Here is a 21,292-nt window from a genome sequence, read left to right as displayed (position 1 = left end):
CGCCTGTAGTCCCAGCTACTCGGGAGGCTGAGGCAGGAGAATGGCGTGAACCCCGGGGGTGCGGAGCCTGCAGTGAGCCGAGATCGCGCCATTGCATTCCAGCCTGGGCGACAGTGAGACTCTGTCTCAAAAAAAAAAAAAAAAAAGAAAATAGAGTCGGAGTTTAAGAAAGATATGAATTGAATTTAGAAATGTCTACTTTTTAAATTATTTTTAACTTTTATTTTAGGTTTGGGGATACATGTGCAGGTTAGTTATACAGGTAAACTTAAAATAATGCTGTACACATTATTTCATCACCCAGGTATTAAGTCTGTACCCAATAGTTATTTTTGCAGCTTCTCTGCCTCCTCCTACTCTCCACCCTCATATAGACTCCAGTATCTATTGTTCCCTTCTTTTTGTTCATGAGTTCTCATCATTTAGCTCCCACTTATAAGTGAGAACATGTAGTATTTGGTTTCTGTTCTTGAGTTAGTTTGCTAAGGATAATAGCCTCCAGCTCCATCTACGTTCTTACAAAAGACATAATATCATTCTTTTTTATGGCTGCATAGTATTCCATGTCTATATGTGTTACACTTTTTTTCATCCAGTCTGTCATTGATGGGCATTTGGGTTGATTCCATGTCTTTGCTATTGTGAATAGTGCTGCAATAAACATTTATGTGCTTGTGTCTTTATAAGAGAATGATATATATTGCTCTGGGCATATAACCAGTAATAGGATTGCTGAATCAAATGGTAGTTCTGTTTTTAGCTCTTTAAGGAATCACCATACGGCTCTCCACAATGGTTGAACTAATTTACACTTCTACCAACAGTGTATAAGTGTTCCCTTTTCTCTGCAACCTCACTAGCATCTGTTATGTTTTGACTTATTTCTGTAGTTCAGTTCAGTCTTACTTTATGTCAAATAGAAATATTACGGTTGAAAAAAATACCCTATTTTAACTGTTTCTTAAGCCCCCAAAACATAGACATTTAAATGTTTCCAATTTTATGTCAACAATGTTGTAAACAAAAAATTTATACATTTCTATTCATTCATTAGTGTAATATGTAAATATCTCAGTCATAAATTCCAGAATTTATGGCTAAGAGGAATAGGCACGGAATGCCTTTTAAAAGATACTGCCAATCTGAACTAAAAAAAAAAAAAAAAAGGATACCAACTAGGAGACATAGCAACAGCACCTGCTTCCACATAGCTCATTGTAAATTGAGTGTTTTACAGGTTTGATAATACAATAGCCTAAAATGATATTTTTCATGTGCTTATTACTATCATTCATAGGGAGTTTGAGTGGTTTTTTTTTCTTCCCTTTAAAGACTTTTGTTTTCCTCCTTGTTTTATTACTGTGAATTATTTTTTCCTTTCACTACTATATTTTCATTTACTTATTGATATGAACCCTGATATGGTTTGGGTCTCTGTCCCCATCCAAATCTCATGTCAAATTGTAACTCCAGTGTTGGAGGTGGGGCCTGGTGGGAGGAGATTGGATCATGGGGACAGATTTCCTCTTTGGTGCTGCTCTTGTGATAGTGAATGAGTTATTTTGAGATCTGGTTGCTTAAAAGTGAGTAGCACCTCTCCTCTCTTCCTCCTGCTCTGGCCATGTGAACACATGTGTGCTTCCCCTTTGCCTTCCCCCATAATTGTATGTTTCAGGAGGTCCTCCTAGCCATGCTTCCTGTACAGACTTTGAAACTATGAACGAATTATACCTCTTTTCTTTATAAATTACCCAGCCTCAGGTAGTTTTTTTATAGCAGTGTGAAAATGAACTAACACAACTCTTAATGTATCTAGCCAGTATTTAGCTAAATCATTGACTTCTATTTTAATAAATTGGGTATTATCATGACAAAATAAATACATTATGGATGTATGAGAAATTCTTAAATATTTTAGTTTGTTCCATAAAATGTATTTAACACATACATTATAATATATAATGTATATTAAATATTAATCATTAAAGACAAGATAGAATGGGAATGCCAGTCATTCAAATTCTATAAGAAAAGTGCCATTTCAGAGTGAATTTATCTTACAACATAACCTTAAATTTAGAACTCCACAAAATGAATTTCAGGTAAATGAAGAAAACAAATCCGTTCTGTGTTAGTCAAAAACTGAGAATCATTTGTAAATATTTGAGCATCAATTTTAGATGACAGAAATCAAATATGAAAGAAAAAGAAAGCAATTCTTTCTCAAAACTAAAAAATGATGATTCTTTATCCAGATTAATGAAATTATAAATTTTTTCCACATATTTTAAAACTTTACTGTTCACCAGTGAACTTAGGATTTTTGTACCATTTTCTCAGATGGAAAAGTCACAAGCCTACCACGTATGGTTGTGAAACTTGTGTACTGCACAGAAATGTTGAAATAAATAAGTGATTTCATACTCCAATCTAGCTCTTGATCTGCTTCCTGAGATAGTTGTCTATAGACTGCCCCTTCCAGAAAGGCTATATCTTGCTTATTTATGGTAAAGCATTGTATACGCTATTAGTGGCCAGTAGTGTTAGGAGGAAGAAACTAAAATTAGGTCTTGATGTGTTAGGTTTGGGATACCTTTGAGACGTTCAAGGCAGATTTTAAGAGTAAGCTGAAATTGGTTCTAATTAACTGTTAATGATATAATTAATATAAGACACATGGCTGAGGTCCTTGAATATAATTAGTTTTTTAATAAATTATAACTAATATCGTTATTATAGCCCAATCTAGAATTATGAGGATAATTATAGACCTCTATTTTTTCCTCTCTTACGTATTTACCCGTCTACCTATTATTGCTACTACTTCCTTAAATATGTTTATTTTTTAACTCATCTTCCAAGGTCCATAATATTAATTTATATAATAATTTTCTAGCTGTCGTTATTTATTTTGATTGCCCTATTCTTCAATATACACAGCATAAAATATAAATTTCATATGTGGCCTATAAGGATCATTGTGATTTGCTCACAACATATCTATCGCCTTTTAGTTTTCCTAGGCTGTAGCCCTACTAAACTACTTCCAATTCTTGCTATGTGTCATGGTGTTTGCCTTATTCATGCTTCCATATATGTGATTTTCTTTACTCGGAGAAACTTTTCCAACAAGTTGTCCACAGGATTTTGAATACCTCCTAGAAACTTGCAGAAATATCTGGAAAGACATTATCTACTTCTGGTTGTGCATTTAAGCTTGGATTCAGTTTTCACTAGAACTTAATAATTTAGAGACAGTATTCTTTGGGTTACTGATGATAATTTAAATAGGATACAGAAACCAAGCATACTATTAATTGTTGCCTATTCATGACTGCATATTTACTGTGTTCCATGCATTTTAAAAAGCATAAGCATATATACATATATATGCAATAATATGTGTATATATTTTTAATAATTATATATATAACTTCATATATATATGTATAGTAATGACATGTGTATCAATTTTATCATCATGAAGAGTAGTGGTATGTTTTGGATGTTTGTCCCCTCCATACCTTGTGTTGAGATGTAATCTCCAATGTTAGAGGTGGGTCCTGTGGGAGGTGTTTGAATTCTGGGGGTAGATCCCTCCTGAAATGGCTGGGCGTCATCCTTGAGGTAATGAGTGGGTTCTCAGCTATGAGTTCAAGTGTGATCTGGTTGTTTAAAAGAGCGTGGAACTTCCTTCTCACTATCTTGCTCCCTTTCTTACCATGTGACACATTGGCTCCCCTTTGCCTTCCCCTATGATTATAAGCTTCCTGAGGCCCTCACCAGAAGTAGATGCTGGCACTGTGCTTCATATACAGCCTGCAGAATTGTGAGCCAATCAACGTTTTTTACTTTTAAATTATCCAGCCTCAGGTATTCCTTTTTAACAGTGCAAATGGACTAACAAATTGGCAATAAGGAAATAATTTCTTAGGAAGGTTAAGTCCTAATAACTTGCCCCAGGCTTTGGATTTAATCTCAAATCTCTGTGACTATAAAACCCATATCCTTTTTCACTGGATGTGTTTTTTAAAACTCAGTTATTTGTTTCTCCATAGCTGATTCTGACCACTTGGGTGTGAAATCAGACAAATTTTTCTGAAAAATTATGTCCCTAAAACTTAAGGAAAAGGGTCCCCTTCTGCCTAAGTCTCTCCATGATGCTAAGTTGTTTCATCAACTGTCTCTAATTTAAGGCAGAACTTTGTTTTTTTGTTTGTTTGTTTTTTTGTTTTTCTTTTGTTTTTTCCTAAACACAAGCCACAAACTCATGAAACTGGCAAAAATAAAGAATACACACACAAGTTGACTGGTGATTGGTTGGTTCAAGACTAGGAAATACCGTTACTTTGAAAAATTACTTGATAGGAAGTAGTCACGTATGCACATAAGGAGACAAACATGCCCGCACATAAAGAGACAAACATTCCCACACATAAAGAGACAAACATTCCCACACACATGTCAAGTTCCCCAGGCTGCCTTTTGTCTTTGGCCTATCATTTCTCTAATAGCTTGCTTACTAGAGTCACAAGTGGAAGTTTCTATCACCCTGCACAGGACAACCAGCTTAAACACTGCTTTCAAGTTGACATTTTCTTCCCCTTAATGTTTCTTCATTGTGAGTGCAATAAAGTCTAGGCTCTTTAACTTGGATTAATGACCCTTCAAAACTACACTTGAACCCGATCTCACATCTCTCACTGCTCCCCTACTGACTGTTAACTTTCCTTCAAATAAATCTTGAACTTTTCTGTTTGGCTTCACTTAGACAAGTGTCCCCCCTTAAATATATTACCGTTTGTTTTCCTTCAGACTGTACCTTCAAGTTCTAGCCTTTCCTGTGTTACTCTCAAATGCACTCTCATTTTCTGTCCCAAATCCATTTCTCTTTAAGCATTACTGTTGTTAAAGGCAGTGATTTTACTTTAATATTTTCTTTTCCTACTTTTCACTGTAACTGTTACAATACGAAGTGCTAAGCTATTTTTTAAAAAATCTTGACCACATGATGCCTTTTTCAAGTAAACCTGTATATGTATTGATTAGTGTTAAAGCAAAATATTGAGTACATGTAACATAAAATAAGTTGATTCTTATCATAACTGCCATATATATGGTTATTAATTAGAAGTTGCTCATTTATTAATGTAGATATTTAAATTTCTATTTATTTGTTGATATAGATTATCTATAGATAGATTTCTTTTTATTTGTGCCAGATGTTGACTTCTAAGAAAAAATATCTAGTTCAATGTGTGAACATGAATATTTATACTTTACCTCATCTGTAACTATAAATCTCTCTCTAGATAGGTAGCTACATAGATAAACACACAAGTATATATAAATATCATGTTTTTAAAAATATATATTTACTTATGCACACACATATATTCCTATATACTCTGTATGCCAACTGCTGTTGAAATAAATGTAGCTAAAATATTGTGCAACACAAGTGGAAACAGAATAGAAGGACAAAAGCAGAAACAATTAAATATATATATAACAATCAGCCAATACTTTCTGAATTTCGGGTTAATCATTTGTAAAATGAAATGAATGCCCATATGTGCATTTGTTTTGAGAAATATGTGATGTATGTGAATTGGTATTGAAAACTTGGAAGCACTATGTTATAAACTAGTAAACATTATGTTATTATACACACACACAAATGTACTCAATCAATATGGTTTATGATTAAAAACTCCGTTTCCATTTTCAATATTTTTGTGTTATGTCAAGTGTACTCTCATTTTTTCATCAAAAATCCATTACTTTCAAAGTCTTGCTGCACTGAAAGTAGTAATTTTATCTTGGTATTGTTTGTCTACCGTTCACTAACACTATTATAATACTAAGTGCTATGCTATAACATGCTTTAGTCCTAACTATTTCATCATAAAGAAATAAAATTTATTATGAATACCCAAGATTGATGATCTTCTGTCATAAAATCAGCCAAAACACACAATAAAATGTGGCTCAGATTGGATTTAAATCTCAATCTATTTCAGTTTACCATTATTGTTTTTCTAATTGAAATTGTTTTAATAAGGGAAATATTTAAATATTATGTTTTTGTTTGTTTTTTTTTTTGTTTTTTTTTTTTTTTTTTGACAGAGTTTCACTCTTATTGCCCAGGCTGGAGTGCCATGGCATGATCTCGGCTCACTGCGACCTCCATCACCTGGGTTCAAGCTATTCCTCTGCCTCAGCCTCCATAGTAGCTGGGATTACAGGCACCTACCACCATGCCCAGCTAATTTTTTCTATTTTTAGTAGAGACAGGGTTTCACTATGTTGGTCAGGCTGGTCTTGAACTCCTGACCTCAGGTAATCCACCTGCCTCAGCCTCCCAAAATGCTGGGATTACAGGCGTGAGCCACCACGCCTGAATCCTAAATATTATGTTTCTATACAATATGCCTTTTTAATAGTTATACTATAGGCTAGACTAATTAAAATTACCCTGCATGATAACAATACTAAATGTATCTAAAGAAAATTCAGGTACAGGAACATGACCAACAAGAAGAAATAGTATTTAATGATTTGGATCAGAGAAACTAGTATGCCAGACAATTACAAAAAAAGTCCTTAATTTTAGACAATAGAAAATATTTATTAAGCAATATAAGTTTCTTACAGAATGACTGGGTTGACTGGGGTCCCTGGACCTTGGCTAAAGTTGTCAGAAAACATCACTGAATCATCAAAAGATAAGGGCAGTTCTCAAATGACCTAACGCAGCTGTCAATGACAGGGCTATATACATAGAGTGTTTATTTTCTATTTTCAGTCAGTGTTATTAGAACTGGACAAATGTATTTGAATATATCTGTAGGTCATTTGAAGAAAAGGTGTGATTTTTGTTATTCTTTCCAAGGAACTGGAGAGTTCTTTAAATTGGATTTCCTAGGTATATCAGTCCATTTTCACACTGCTGATAAAGACATACCCCAGACTGGGCAACTTACAAAAGAAAGAGGTTGAATGGACTCACAGTTCCACGTGGCTAGGGAAGTCTCACAATCATGGCAGAAGGCAAGGAGGAGCAAGTCATGCCTTACATGGGTGGCAACAGGCAAAGAGAGTTTGCGCAGGGAAACTCCCTCTTAAAAAACCATCAGATCTTGTGAGATTTATTCACTATCAGGAGAACAGCATGGAAAGACCTGCCCCCATGATTCAGTTGCCTCCCACCAGGTCCCTCCCACAACACATAGGAATTCAAGATGAGATTTGAGTGGGACACAGCCAAACCATATCACTAGGTTACCTGATTAGTTTCTACAATGATATATTGATACACTTTTTTTTTTCATTCCAGGTGAGTAGCATATGAAGTCTGAGTATTTGAGCTAAAAGTTTATAAAGATCATATAACCAACAAATCACAAACTGGTAGACTACTGGCCATGGAATACCTGGATGCTGTCAATGTTAAAAATGAGATTTTATATAAAAGGCAGCATCCTAATAAATTATCCTACAAATATGAAACTACTAACACTGGATCCATGTCTTTCCAAAATTATCATCATCATCATCATCATCATCAAAGCCATCACAGAATGCTTTCTGTTTGTCATCCACTGTGCCAAACCCAATGTAGACATTGTTTCTTTTAATCTTTACAGCAATCCTGTCATGTAGGATACACTATTATCACCTCATAATTGAAGATAAATAATTGTCCTAGAGTATACAAGTAGCAGAGGATAAAGCCACATTTCAAACTAATATGATTCTGACCCATCAACTGTCAGCCAAGGGTCGTAACTGGCCTGTTTGGATGCTGTGCCCTGCAGTTTGTCACAGTTTGCTCCAGTCTGTACGTGTTCAGCTTTTCTCATTATTGTTATAGGTTGAAAAACATGGCCCTTTGGACCAATGAGTACTTAGGTTTATGAAAACCCTTGTTTTATAGGGGGGAAAACCTCCAAAGTGAAATCAAGCAAAGTTAACTATGTTAGGTTGTAGAAATACCAAAGATGTGTGCTTCTGTCTATTTCAACAACTGACCTTCAGCCCAACACAAAATATTTCTCAATAAAGAATAACTGATTGACTAATTGAAGGAAAGAGTAACAAATGACTACAGGGTATAGTTAATACTGGATTTGTGTTCAAGGTCCTCTATATTTTTGGTCTCCATATTTCACAAAAAATATCAGCTGCCATAAATTGTTAGAAAATAGCATTGTTTTATTAATACATAGTGTAAGATGGCCCGGCTCGGTGGATCACTCCTGTAATCACAGCACTTTGAGAGGTCAAGGTGGGTGGATCACTTGAGATCAGGAGTTCGTGACCAGGCTGGCCAACATGGTGAAATCCTGTCTCTACTAAAAATACAAAAATTAGCTGGGCATGATGGCGCTTGCCTGTAGTCCCAGCTACTCGGGAGGCTGAGCCTGGAGAATTGCTTGAACCCGGGAGGCAGAGATTGCAGTGAGCCGAGATCGCACCACTGCACTCCAGCCTGGGCAACAGCAAGACTCCATCTCAAAAAATAAAAATAAAAAAATATGTAGTGTAAGTCCTTTCTTCCAGGACTGTGTTTTTTATCTTATGTAATACTGCAACCATGTTCTTAGCTAAATATTATTATTATTCCCACCTGACAGATAAGTAAAATCCTATCAGGATACTGATAGATAAGGAACTTACCTAAAGTCACCTTGTCTAATGAGTAGCTTGATCAGGATGGGTTTAAACCTGATCACCATGATCATGTTTCCAAAATGCTATTTTATTTACTATTATTGAGTTTTTCATTATTCAAGATTTTCTATTTTGATTATGTCATTACATCAGCAAGTTAATTGTTTCAACTTTTGAATTATAGTTCATAAAATGCTTTGATATATTTTGTGTGAAAATGCTCTATTTATGAAAATGCTATTATATATGAAGTTTTACAAAAGTAACAGAAATGTCACAATTAATTGAAGAAAACACTATAGTTGGAAATTCAGCAGTTGTTAAGCTACTTGGGATTAAAGTTTATGTAAACTTCTTTTAATCTATGAAAGATATAGATTATAAATTCTTCAGTTTGTATTACTTTTAATGTAAATTGCTTTTTGGTTCTATTATTTTATATTGGCATAAGTCTAAAATGGGTACACATTAAATCATTTAAAATTATGTTTTAAAAGTATGAGTGTGTTTCTCATAAAACAAATGTGAACTTTAAAAAAAATCAGGATCAGAAATATTTAATTTGTTTAGAGAAAAATATATGGCTAGTTATCTAAATAAAGTGTTCACATTTTAATCATATTGAATATAAATTTCTATCATGAACAGAGAAAATGTTCTATTTACACGAAAGCAACAATTAAACAAAAAAAGAAAAAGAAGGACCTTCAAAATACAGTAAAAGGTTAATTAAATTTGGGACATAGCAGACAATAGATAGAGTTAAAACACATAAAACGCTTACATTTATGTATTAGTAGTTGCACGTTGGACAAATATATATATCAAGGAAAACCACTGTCACTTTGCACAAAAACAGAGTAAAAAGCTATAAATAATTATATTTTAAGGTTGCCATTGACATTCATTTATACTGAAATGTTAATGAAATGTTTGAAATACATTTTTGGTATTTTATAGTAAATAACTCTCAAGACTATAATCTTTTCAGATTTATGTAATGCTTATAATACAGGCTCTTATTATTCACATAGAAATAGCTAAAGTTGCAGTTCTCCCACTGATTTCCTCAATAATTTTGTCAAATATCTGTTTTCTCTGAAGTCTAATTTCCTCCTCTGAAAACTGTAGGTTACTTTGTCAACATTTCAGATACTTATGATGATTTAATAAGAAAATATGTTTAAATCTCATCCCCAGGTACATAAAGGCTTAACAAGTATAAATATGTTTGTATATATTATTGTAAAGATAAATAGAGACTACCTCTTCTATTTTAAAAATAAGCATATATCTAGTCAGTCATTCTTAAATATACAATTCATATGTTGTTCTTTAGGTGTTTTAATCTTCATGGAAATCATATATTTGTGCCCAAATAATAATCATCTTAGGTTTAAATGCCATTTCTCAGTTCACCTTTTTCCCCCGGAATAAGTTGATGCTTATATAGACAAAGTTTGGACAAATATAATTATATATTATTCATTAAAATTTAGAGAAACTTTCTGTGTGTATTCAGGGCTGTTAAGCAAAGCTGGTAAGAGATTTGTGAATATAATTTAAATACCGTTAAGTAGATGAAGTTACTATAAGAATTATGCATCAGATATTCAGAGGCTAGACCAAAAAACTACTAGGAAGAAAAAAAAAAAACTAGAAAATAAAGGAGCAGCCAACAAGTAAGCCAAAGTAAAGAGAATTTGACAAAATAGAAGAAAAGTAAAATGAAAAGAATTCCAGTACTATAGGAAAAGCTAAATCTCAGATAAAGAGTAAGAATGAAAAATATGTAGATATAGATATATACACATACATATATATTTGCGTTTGTACACATATATGTCTAAGCATATTTACACTTATATACACATATATTTTAGACAGAGTTTTGCTCTTGTTGCCCAGGCTGGAGTACAATGGCATGATCTCAGTTCACTGCAACCTCCACTTTCCGGGTTCAAGCGATTCTCCTCCCTCAGCCTCTCAAGTAGCTGGGATTACAGGTGTGTGCCCCCATGCCCGGCTAATTTTGTGTTTTTAGTAGAGGCAGGGTTTCTCCATTTGGCCAGGCTGGTCTCGAACTCCTGACCTCAGGTGATCCACCTGCCTTGGCCTCCCAAAATGCTGGGATTACAGGTGTGAGCCACCATGCCCAGCAGATCCCATTATATTTTATACCCAACTTTTGCCAACTCTGCCCCCATATGCTTGACTTCAATATGTCATTACTCCCACAGATATTCCTTATGGAACTGGTGATAAGCACCACAAACCTCCCCTCCCAACATCCATTTACATGTCTCCTTTCCCATTTAAATAAAATAATATGTATGTATATATATTTGGGTTTGGTGAATCCGTGAACTTACGTCTCAATGTCAGCCGAGATTCATCCAGAAGCCTCATGCAAAAATGATATTGCAATATTCACTTGTGACTCCTCCATCAAAATGTCTTATCTTGCCTTTTCTCCTCCCTCTTTCTCACTTATTGCTTTTATTTCTCATCCTTATCTTCCTTCTCTTATTTCTCTGCTTCCTATCTCTCCTCCTATTCCTCAGTCTTCTTTTTTAAAGTAGGTCATTTCTTCATTTAAACTTATATCATGGTACCAAGTTTTCCTCTGAATTTGCTCACTGCAGAGTATTGATGATAAAGTTATGATTATTGGCCATTTGTTAAGTAACATCATAGGATTGAGTTTAGTCTGTAGTTGAAAATAATAGGTCAAAGTAAGAAATTATTAAATTCGTTCAGGATCTAATTAGTTTCAAATTGCATATAGAGATAGAAATGTTTATATGAGTATTAACATGTTAATTAATAATATTAGCAAATTTTAGCAACAAAATATATACAAGAGTAGATATGGACTTGCTTGAATAATTTATAGACAGTCTATGTCAGTTTTCCTTAATCTCCACATTTCAAAGGCATTAAGCACTCAATTCTAGATATCCAAAAGAGACAAGTTCATTTTGTTATTCTGGAAAAATAAGAAAATGGAAATGAGCAATTATTTTCCCCTGCTCCCAGAGTAGAAGAAGCTTTTATTTTCTGGGCATTTGTTTATCCTGAGTACTGTCAATAAACATTACAAATATGTATCTCCATCTCAGAGAGTGGGTCTTGGGAATATAAACTTCAATAAATCCCGTTTTAGTTGTCTTTTTTTTCTTTCCTTTGCTGTACTTTTTAATAAAAATCCTTCATGTCATATTATTAATATTTCACATACATCCTTGTAGGCATGTCTACGATGTTATGCTCACTTTTTATTTTTATTTTTTGCTTACATTAACACAGGGACATTGTCACTGTTACAATTACCAATGTCTTTAGTATTATTTAATACAACTCTATATGATCAGATTTTAGCATTCTTCTCAAAAATGTATTTTTAAGTTCAGTTTGTTTCCTGTGTAATTTTGACAATCAATTGATCTACAGCCTTGTTCAAAAACATTTATAATCTGAGATAATTTTATATGTTGTAAGAAAATATTAAACATTTTGCCTTTTAGGAGCCCAAAGATGTACAGTCAGTTGTCATTCTTGCCCTTCCCTGCTGCTAAGGGTCCCTCAGAATCCAATTATACATAATCTTCTAAATATATATATGGTATGATCTATTCTCTGTGAATCCACTTTCCAATAGTATTGTGTTATGAAGGATTAAAATGCTGACTCGTTGGATTCTACTATAGCCTTTATAATTGGAGAAGTACCATAGCTAAATAGACATATAAAAGTTAGAGTGACACTGCCACTTTTAATTTCAATAGAATTTGTTGTTAAATGACTTTGTGGAAGATACATTAATTTTTTCCATACTGTTTACTGCACCTTTTCTTTTAACAGCAGTGTACTAAATTAAATTATGGCTATATGTAGCAAAAGGACACTAATCCAAAAAATTTTGATTTAACTTTCATTATATCTAAAGGCATTTGCATATAGAGAGCAAAGATGTTACATCTGCAAATAAAAGTATAGTTTATATTATTTACCTAGTACTTTGTAGTTACAAAGGAGATATATTTTAAATTATTACTTAAGGATTAAGATGTTTATAATGGCACTTCAAATTCTATAGTATTTACAAATATTTTAACTGTATTTTGGGTAAAATATTTAACTTTTATTTAGTGGCTCTTGGATTTCATTAAGATCACTAATGGTCTTACAAACATATTTTCCAAATATAGATAGTATTTTTCATTTCTAACATATCTGTTACCACCCCTTCCCATTTATCTTAAGTCTCTCTATTTTCATCACCTTTCAATAAAACAGTCATCATGGGCAATATATATCTATATCTATCTATATATATATACATAGAGAGAGAGAGAGACTATTTTTACCTCTTTATGTTGAAGTTCATTATTATTAGTAGTACTCCAGAGGAAAAAAAAGTGGGCCTTTCAGATGACAAAATTAATTTCTAAACATTGAAATAATTTAATATGGGCCAGGCACAGTGGCTTACGCCTGTAATCCCAGCACTTTGGGAGGCCGAGGTGGGTGGACTGCCTGAGCTCGAGTTCAAGATCAGCCTGGGCAACATAGCGAAACCCCGTCTCTAGAGAAAATTAGTGAGGCATGATGGCATGGGCCTTTGGTCCCACTATTTGGGAGGCTGAGGTAGGGCTTGAGCCTAGGAGATGAAGGTTTCAGTGAGTGGAGACAGAGTAAGATTCCAACCCCCACCCCCCAAATAAAAAGAAAAAAAAACAGAAAGAATGTAGTAATGAATTTTAGTCTGAAGGTGTTGATTATGACAATCCCTTACTCCCCCCCAAAAAACAATTCTTTATTTGGATATACTGAAAGTTAATGCATCCTCACTGAAACATTTGCCTTTGTTTTAATTCTTACTGTAAAATCTTTATGTGTGCACAACGCAAAATGATCTGTTGGCCCCTTGTTGATCTTTGAGGTCACACTCACTTATTGATGCTAAAGTAATCAATAGCAGCATCCTTGAAATAAGAGGACATGCATTTTTGGGGAAAAAAAGATAAATTACTCTGTGTTCTATAATGTGAAGTCTTTGTTAAGCAAATTAAAAATTTAAATACATATGTATTCCACCAAGTCAGCTGTCATATTTATAAACAAAATATTAGAAATAAGATATTTTAGAGGATATTTAGTTACCCATGCAATTCAATTCAAATCTTTTGTGGAATAGCAATACTTAAAGTATTAACCCAGGATGATCTTGCCTTAGAGTTTCTGCAATTTCACTGTCTCTACACTGAGAAATATAGGTGAAATAGTGTATCCCTTGTGAAAGGTGATGTGGCTAGTTTCTATTGTATTAAGCAAGCCAACTTTTTATAACTACACAGATATCATAAGAAGATTATACCCAAGCCAAGACAATGATATTTAGGGTTTTTTTTCTAAGAAAAACATATACAGGGTGAACCCAAATACCCCAATTTTATCTAAGGTGGCTTGACATAAGAATCTGCCCAGTAGAGGAGAATCTATTACATTTTGAAAACCACATTTGGTCTGAATTAAGAACTTTAGTAATCCTAAGCTTTGAAAAATATTACAAATACCTTAGAGGTAAATTTAAATAAATATAACACCAAATCATAAAATAAAATTTAAAACATAACCAAAATACACACAGACACACATATTGACATTGATAGTTAACTTGTGTGGAACATAAGGAAGGTGCCATTTAAGAACTAATTTTCAGATAGTGAGGTGTCAGAATGAGAGATTTCCAAAGTCTTTGTTGCTGGCACAGGATTACTTAGTTCCAGTCATGCCCACCGCTGTCAAGTACTTGCCCAGGAAGCAGGTGCTTTTTATAGGCTCTACAGATGAAATCCATAATCAGGTTTGCTGATTGGTTGTGATTCATTACAATTTCTCATCATGAAAGGAAATCAAACTGAAATCAAAGAACAATGGCTGACAATTCTCTAATAGCTAGTCATCCTCAGAAATCTTTTTGATTGTTATTTTCTCACTTTCTAAAACTTTAAATTTTATAATATTGCAAAGACCATTTAGAATAAACTCTAAAGTCTTTTAACAATACAATCATTTTATTTTTATAGGTAAAACTTCTACTTTATGGCCATTAGCCAGCACTGTCTATAAACTAATCCTGATTAGAACACATTCATTGTATAAAAATGAGATTGTATGTCTTCAAACGATTTGAAAACTGAATAATATTGCTATGGTTTGAAGTTTTCATTGCCCCAAAGTTTGTATGTTGAAATCTAAAGCTTGAAGGTGGTGATATTAGGAGGCAGGGCCTTTGGGAAGCAATGAGGTCACCAGGGCAGAGACTTTAAGAATGGGTTCAGTGCCTTTATAAAAGAGGCCCAAGAGAGACCCCTGGCCTTTTCCTCCATGAGAGGACACAGTGAGAAGTTGTTGCCTATGAACCAGAAAATAGGCCCTCAAGAGGCACTGTACCTGCTTGTATCTTATTGTTGGACATCCCAGCTCTAGAGTTGTGAGAAATAAATTTCTATTGTTCATATGTCTTCTAGTCTATGATATTTAATGATGGCAGCCTAAGACAAATAGTATGCAATTATCAAAATTGGTAGAACATACTGGTAGAGCATACAATAATCTATTTTTGCCATGAGAAGTAGCAAGGCCAGCTTTGAAATCCTCCATCCTCTAACCTGCTTTGTTGATATAAACACTATCAGATTTATTCTCTCATAATAAATCACATTTGCCTGTTTACATCATTTTTTCCATGATAAAATCCTTGAGGGAAGTGATTTTATGTTGCTTGCATTCATGTTCATAGCATTTAACTCCATTTCTGACAGTTGGCTTTCAACAGATACTTGCTATAGGTTTAATAAATTGTGAATTATAAAAGACTTCTGATAAACAGTGTGAAGCTCATATATGTCATTTACCACTTTCATTTACAATCAATGATTTTATTTTAGATTGACTCACTTTTTGTGCAGAAATGGAGCCCCTGACAAATAAATTTTCAAAGGACAATATGGAAAAGAACTATTTAAGAAAATGAACACCATGTAGGATATAAAAGGAACAACTATAAGCTTCTTAAGAAAACCCTCAAAATGATAACCACCTCAGAAGAAGTGACAGGTGAAGAGAAAGGACATTGCATGTTGAATGCCATCCAAGTCTGAAAGTGCTGGATAGTAGCTTAAGTTGTGTTATGTTCTCCAGAATGACCAGTTCTAACAAGGTTTTATATATCCATGTCCTTTTGATTAAAGAATGGCGCTGCTGAGGAAACATTGATTAATGATCGAGTGTTTGCTAGACTTATTGATGTTTGTATTTCTCTTTCTTTAACCTATTAATGTCAATACTCCTGCTGCTAATTTATGTTATTAGTTTGGCATGAATGTTGGTGCTATTTCAGTTCTATAGAATATCAATGGTGCTACATCATCGATGTCAGATCTCTTGGCATTTGAACTGATTTTCTTGACAATTTCTTTAGGCCTAGTTTCCTCTATAGATGTCTAAATTAATAGGTATTTGTCTGTGTATTTATCGCTCTATCTATCTCTTTAACTCATCCTGGCCCTCCAAGTTAGGTGTGATTCAGCCCCTAGTCTGGGCTTAAAATACAGAAAGCAGAGACACATGGGCAAGACATTTTAATTAAGTCAAGCTTGATATTACCCATTTACCTGCTTTAACCTTGACCTCTGACTCATAGCTGTGTCTTTTGAAAGTGGGAGTTTAATCCTGGTAGCTCAGTCTCCTAATGATAAAATAATGGGGTTTTATAATAAAAGTCTTTGCTGTTTAGAAGAAAAATCTTTCCTAAGTTACTTCTATCTAATGAATTTGTCCTTGAACTGATTTTTTTCCTGTTTTTGTGCCTGGCCTTATTTTCAGGTGTCTTCTTTCTCATTAAATCACTTGGTAAGTTTCCTTTTTTTATGCTACTTGTCTTCTGAGAGAAGTTGTTTTCATTTCTTAAAGACATGGTAACTTCAATGAGGGGGCAATTTGGCCAAGGTCTGTTCTTGTTTACTTCATTTAAATAGACTACGATTCTGTCATCATTAATTCTGTTGATATAATTAGACCAGTAAAACTATTTGCAATAAATGCTTAGCAAATAAATAAATAACCAAGCCTTGAGACAATTACAGCAAGCAATACAGTTGTTATTAGAGCCTATCCCATGATTCCAAACATGAATATTACCTTAAAACAAAAATATTGTGTGTATTTTTTCTTTTTTTTATAAAATATCATCTGGAATTTTGCCTCTGGCTTTTATAAATATAGAAATAGTCAAACCAGTATAATGTGTTTCCTTTTCATTAAAGCTGAGTAAAAACGTTTTAAAACAGGTAGCATTTTACTTTGATTTCCACTACCAGGAAGAAAAAATAGTCTAAAATAACAAAATAAAGTTCTTGAAATATATTCTTACCAATTTTTTCCTCAAAATAATGCTTTCAGGGAATCCAGAGCTTGTTTAAATTTTACTATTAGCAGTCTTTTAGAGACTGCTTTATCTTCCCTCTAATCTCTCTCCTTTAAAGATGTTATTCCTTCTTGGTGGTTTTTACCTCACTACTTTACGTTGAATTGGCATGTAGTTGGCAATTTTTATACCTAAGAGCATTAAGAAGGGAAGTTAAACATTCAAAGAAATGAGAAAAGATAGTGCAAGGAAATCTGGACATGATTTATTAGTTAGAAACTTAAGAACATAGAGTCACGTGCATTAAGGACCTGTGGAGTAATATATTATCATGATATTTGTATTTGCATGTATAAGGGTTGCCCACCTTGCATGTCATCCACTGAAGTCATGATGGATGACTTTACAACTTTTAACTTCAGCATGGTTTTCCTTTGAATAGGTGAAGTTGAGGTAATTTGTAACTGATCCTAATGTAATTCTTAGATGCAGTAGATATAACATACAACATTTATCAGAAGGCACAGTTAAGGTTGTGTTTTTGGGTGAAGGATGGATGCTATAAAGTATAAGGATTTTATTTCTGAGAGGATGAAAGAGAATGAAGGAATGAAAAAATATATAAAAGGAAACTGAGGACAGTGAGTGTGATGAATTGGTTGGGTAAGAAAACTGATAATGTCAAGAAAATCAAACAGAATTTGGAGAAGAAACATAAACATAGTTTTTGAAGTTTCACACTACTCATCAAGAGATGTTTATATCATAATTATGTTTACCTATTTACATTCCTCCCAGTGGTACTTACGGGTAAGGGCAAATCAAACTAGAATTCATCTCTATCCACAGTCATGCAGTATTTAAAAAGAAATGGAAAACACAAGAATAGGTTAGTCATTGTGAGAATGGACTTTAAAAAATTTTTTTTCTTTATTTTACTTTAAGTTCTGGGATACATGTGCAGGTTTGTTACATAGGTATACATGTGCCATAGTGGTTTGCTGAACCCATCAGCCTGTCATCTACATTAGTTATTTCTCCTAATGTTATCCCTCCCCTTGCCCCCAACCCCAGAAAGGCCCCAGTGTGTGATATTCCCCTCCCTGTGCCCATATGTTCTCAATGTTCAACTCCCACTTATGAGTGAGAACATGTGGTATTTGGTTTTCTTTTCTTGCGTTAGTTTGCTTAGAATGATGGTTTCCAGCTTCATCCATGTACCTGGAAAGGACATGAACTCATTCTTTTTTATGGCTCAATAGTATTCCATGGTGTATATGTACCACATTTTCTTTATCCATTCTAACATTGATAGGCATTTGGGTTGGTTCCAAGTCTTTGCTATTGTGAACAGTGCTGCAATAAACATATGTGTGCATGTGTCTTTACAGTAGAATGATTTATAATCCTTTGGGTATATACCCAGTAATGGGATTGCTGGGTCAAATGGTATTTCTAGTTCTAGATCCTTGAGGAATCGCCACACTGTCTTCCACAATGGTTGAACTAATTTACTCTCCAACCAACAGTGTAAAATTGTTTCTATTTCTTCACATCCTCTCCAGCACCTGCTGTTTCCTGACTTTTTAATGATTGCCATTTTAACTGGTCTGAGATGGTATCTCATTGTGGTTTTGATTTGCATTTCTCTAATGACCAGTGATGATGAGCTTTTTTTCATATGTTTTTTGGCAGCATAAATGTCTTCTTTTGAAAAGTGTCTGTTCATATCCTTCACCCACTTTTTGATGGGGTTGTTTGTTTTTTTCTTGTAAAGTTATTTAAGTTCTTTGTAGATTCTGGATCATACAAGGCATGTGAAGGATCTCTTCAGGGAGAACTACAAACCACTGCTCAAGGAAATAAGAGAAGACACAAACAAATGGAAAAACGTTCCATGCTCATGGATAGGAAGATCAATATCATGAAATGGCCACATTGCCCAAAGTAACTTACAGATTCAATGCTATCTCCATCAAGCTACCATTGAAATAGAAAAAAAAACTACTTTAAATTTTATGTGGAACCAAAAAATAGCCCGTATAGCCAAGACAAATCTTAAGCAAAAAGAACAAAGCTGGAGGCATCACACTACCTGACTTCAAACTATACTATAAGGCTACAGTAACCAAAACAGCATGGTACTGGTACCAATACAGATATATACACTGGTGGAGCAGAACAGAGGCCTCAGAAATAATGCCACACATCTACAACCATCTGATTTTTGACAAACCTGACAAAAACAAGCCATGGGGAAAGTATTGCCTATTTAATAAATGGTGTTGAGAAAACTCACTAGCCATATGCAGAAAACTAAAACTGGACCCCTTCCTTACACTTTACACAAAAATTACCTAAAAACAAAAATTATTTTACACCTGAAAACAAAAATTAACTCAACATGGATTAAATATTTATATATAAGACCTAAAACCATAAAAACCCTAAAAGAAAATCTAGGCAGTACCATTCAGGACATAGGCATAGGCAAAGACTTCATGACTAAAACACCAAAAGCAACTGCAACAAAAGCCAACATTGACAAATGGAATCTAATTAAAGAGCTTCTGCATAGCAAACAACAATAACAACAACAAAACTCTCATCAGAGTGAACAGGCAACCTCCAAAATGGGAAAGAATGGGCTCGTTATAAAAACAAATTCAGTCTCCTGTTGTTCTCCTGATTCCTTGTACTGTCTTGCCCTTCTGCATTTCTGACCTCTCAACCCTGAACTTCCCAGCCTTCAGAACTGTAAGAAATAAATTTATTTTCTTTATAAATTACCTAATATGTGGTGATCTCTTATAGCACCACAAAATGAATAAAAATACAGCAGGTATTTTGGCCAAATACTTAAAGCCACTTTCAGTAAGTATCTAACCAACAGCAAAGTTAACTTTTAAAAAATACACAATTTTGTCTATATATTTTTCCTGAGGTAGTGAGTAAAAAGTAAGAATGTAATTTATTAATCTGCTTTTAAAAATTTAAATAAAGTCTCTAAGTGTTTTTGACATATTTATCATCACAGTAGTTCTGTTGTTTTGGTATTTAAAACAATTGTTTTAGAGATGTAGCTAGTGAGACTAAAGAAAGATGTAATTACGCAGTGAGAAATGAATAAAGTTAAAGAAGTGGAGGTAGTAAGCTTAGACTTTTTAACTATAAACTTTGCTCATGCAAAGAAGCAGATATTACTTTAAAGTTCAGAAATTTGTACATCAATGAATCAGTCAGAGTAAATAGTTAAAGTAAAATTCATTATAAAATATGGAGATAAGTTACTCAATTTTTTTTTATTTTTTTATTTGAGATGGAGTCTCACTCTGTCGCCCAGGCTGGAGTGCAGTGGCGCGATCTCTGCTCAGTGCAAGCTCCAACTCCCAGGTTCACGCATTTCTCCCACCTCAGCCGCCCGAGTAGCTGGGACTACAGGCGCGTGCCATCATGCCCGGCTAATTTTGTTTTTGTATTTTTAGTAAAGACAGGGTTTCACCGTGTTAGCCAGGTTGGTCTTGACCTTCTGACCTCATGATCCGCCGGCTGCAGCGTCCCAAAGTGCCGGGATTACAGACGTGAGCCACTGCACCGGGCCGTTACTCGAAAATTTTTAACAGGAGTAAAGAAGTTTTAAAATGTCAATCTAAATGACCAGAGATTCTCCAAAGATAGTGAGTTTATGCGATAGCATCCAGGAGATTTGCAAATCTGGGAGATGCATGCAACTGGGGCCATAGGCATCTCCAAAGGGTTGTTTTGAGACAAAGAGGATATTGGTTAGTGTCTTATCACAGGAGGTGATGCTAGTCTGTTAGTGGAGACAGTAAGTCAGGCAAGTGTTCTTGTGCATCTGGCTAGTTGTCCTCGTGACTCACGTAGCAAGCTGCAGTTTGGAAAGTCCTTAGCAAACGTTTTTGGTACAGGTGTATGTGCACAAAAACCCTTTAGAAAGTCTTGGTAATAGTTTTTATCATAGGATATGAGCACGAGGGCTCTCCCTTCTTAAATTCCTGGCTTTATTTATTTAGTTTTTATTTTTGTTTCGAGCTTCATACAAGTTGTTTCATTTTGATTCTGACAACTTTTGCAATCTTAATTTTGGGAATTAATAGTAATCTAATTTTAAATGTTTCTTGATATTAACAAGTTTAGAAAATTTTTTAAATTATTTCTGGT

General features: G+C 34.1%; 1 long non-coding RNA gene across 1 annotated transcript in view; it reads left to right on the top strand.

The window, feature by feature from the left end:
• LOC129464870 (uncharacterized) overlaps positions 1 to 21,292 on the top strand; it is a 120,039-nt gene that overhangs the window by 70,011 nt on the left and 28,736 nt on the right. The window contains exon 3 of the long non-coding RNA XR_008651787.2: positions 15,633 to 15,801. This is a non-coding gene — a long non-coding RNA (uncharacterized lncRNA). The remainder of the gene's footprint in view (positions 1 to 15,632; positions 15,802 to 21,292) is intronic.

This window comes from Symphalangus syndactylus, chromosome 16 (genome assembly GCF_028878055.3).
Source record: "Symphalangus syndactylus isolate Jambi chromosome 16, NHGRI_mSymSyn1-v2.1_pri, whole genome shotgun sequence".
In the NCBI taxonomy this organism is placed as follows: Eukaryota; Metazoa; Chordata; class Mammalia; order Primates; family Hylobatidae; genus Symphalangus; species Symphalangus syndactylus.
This window is presented reverse-complemented; position numbering and strand designations above follow the sequence as displayed.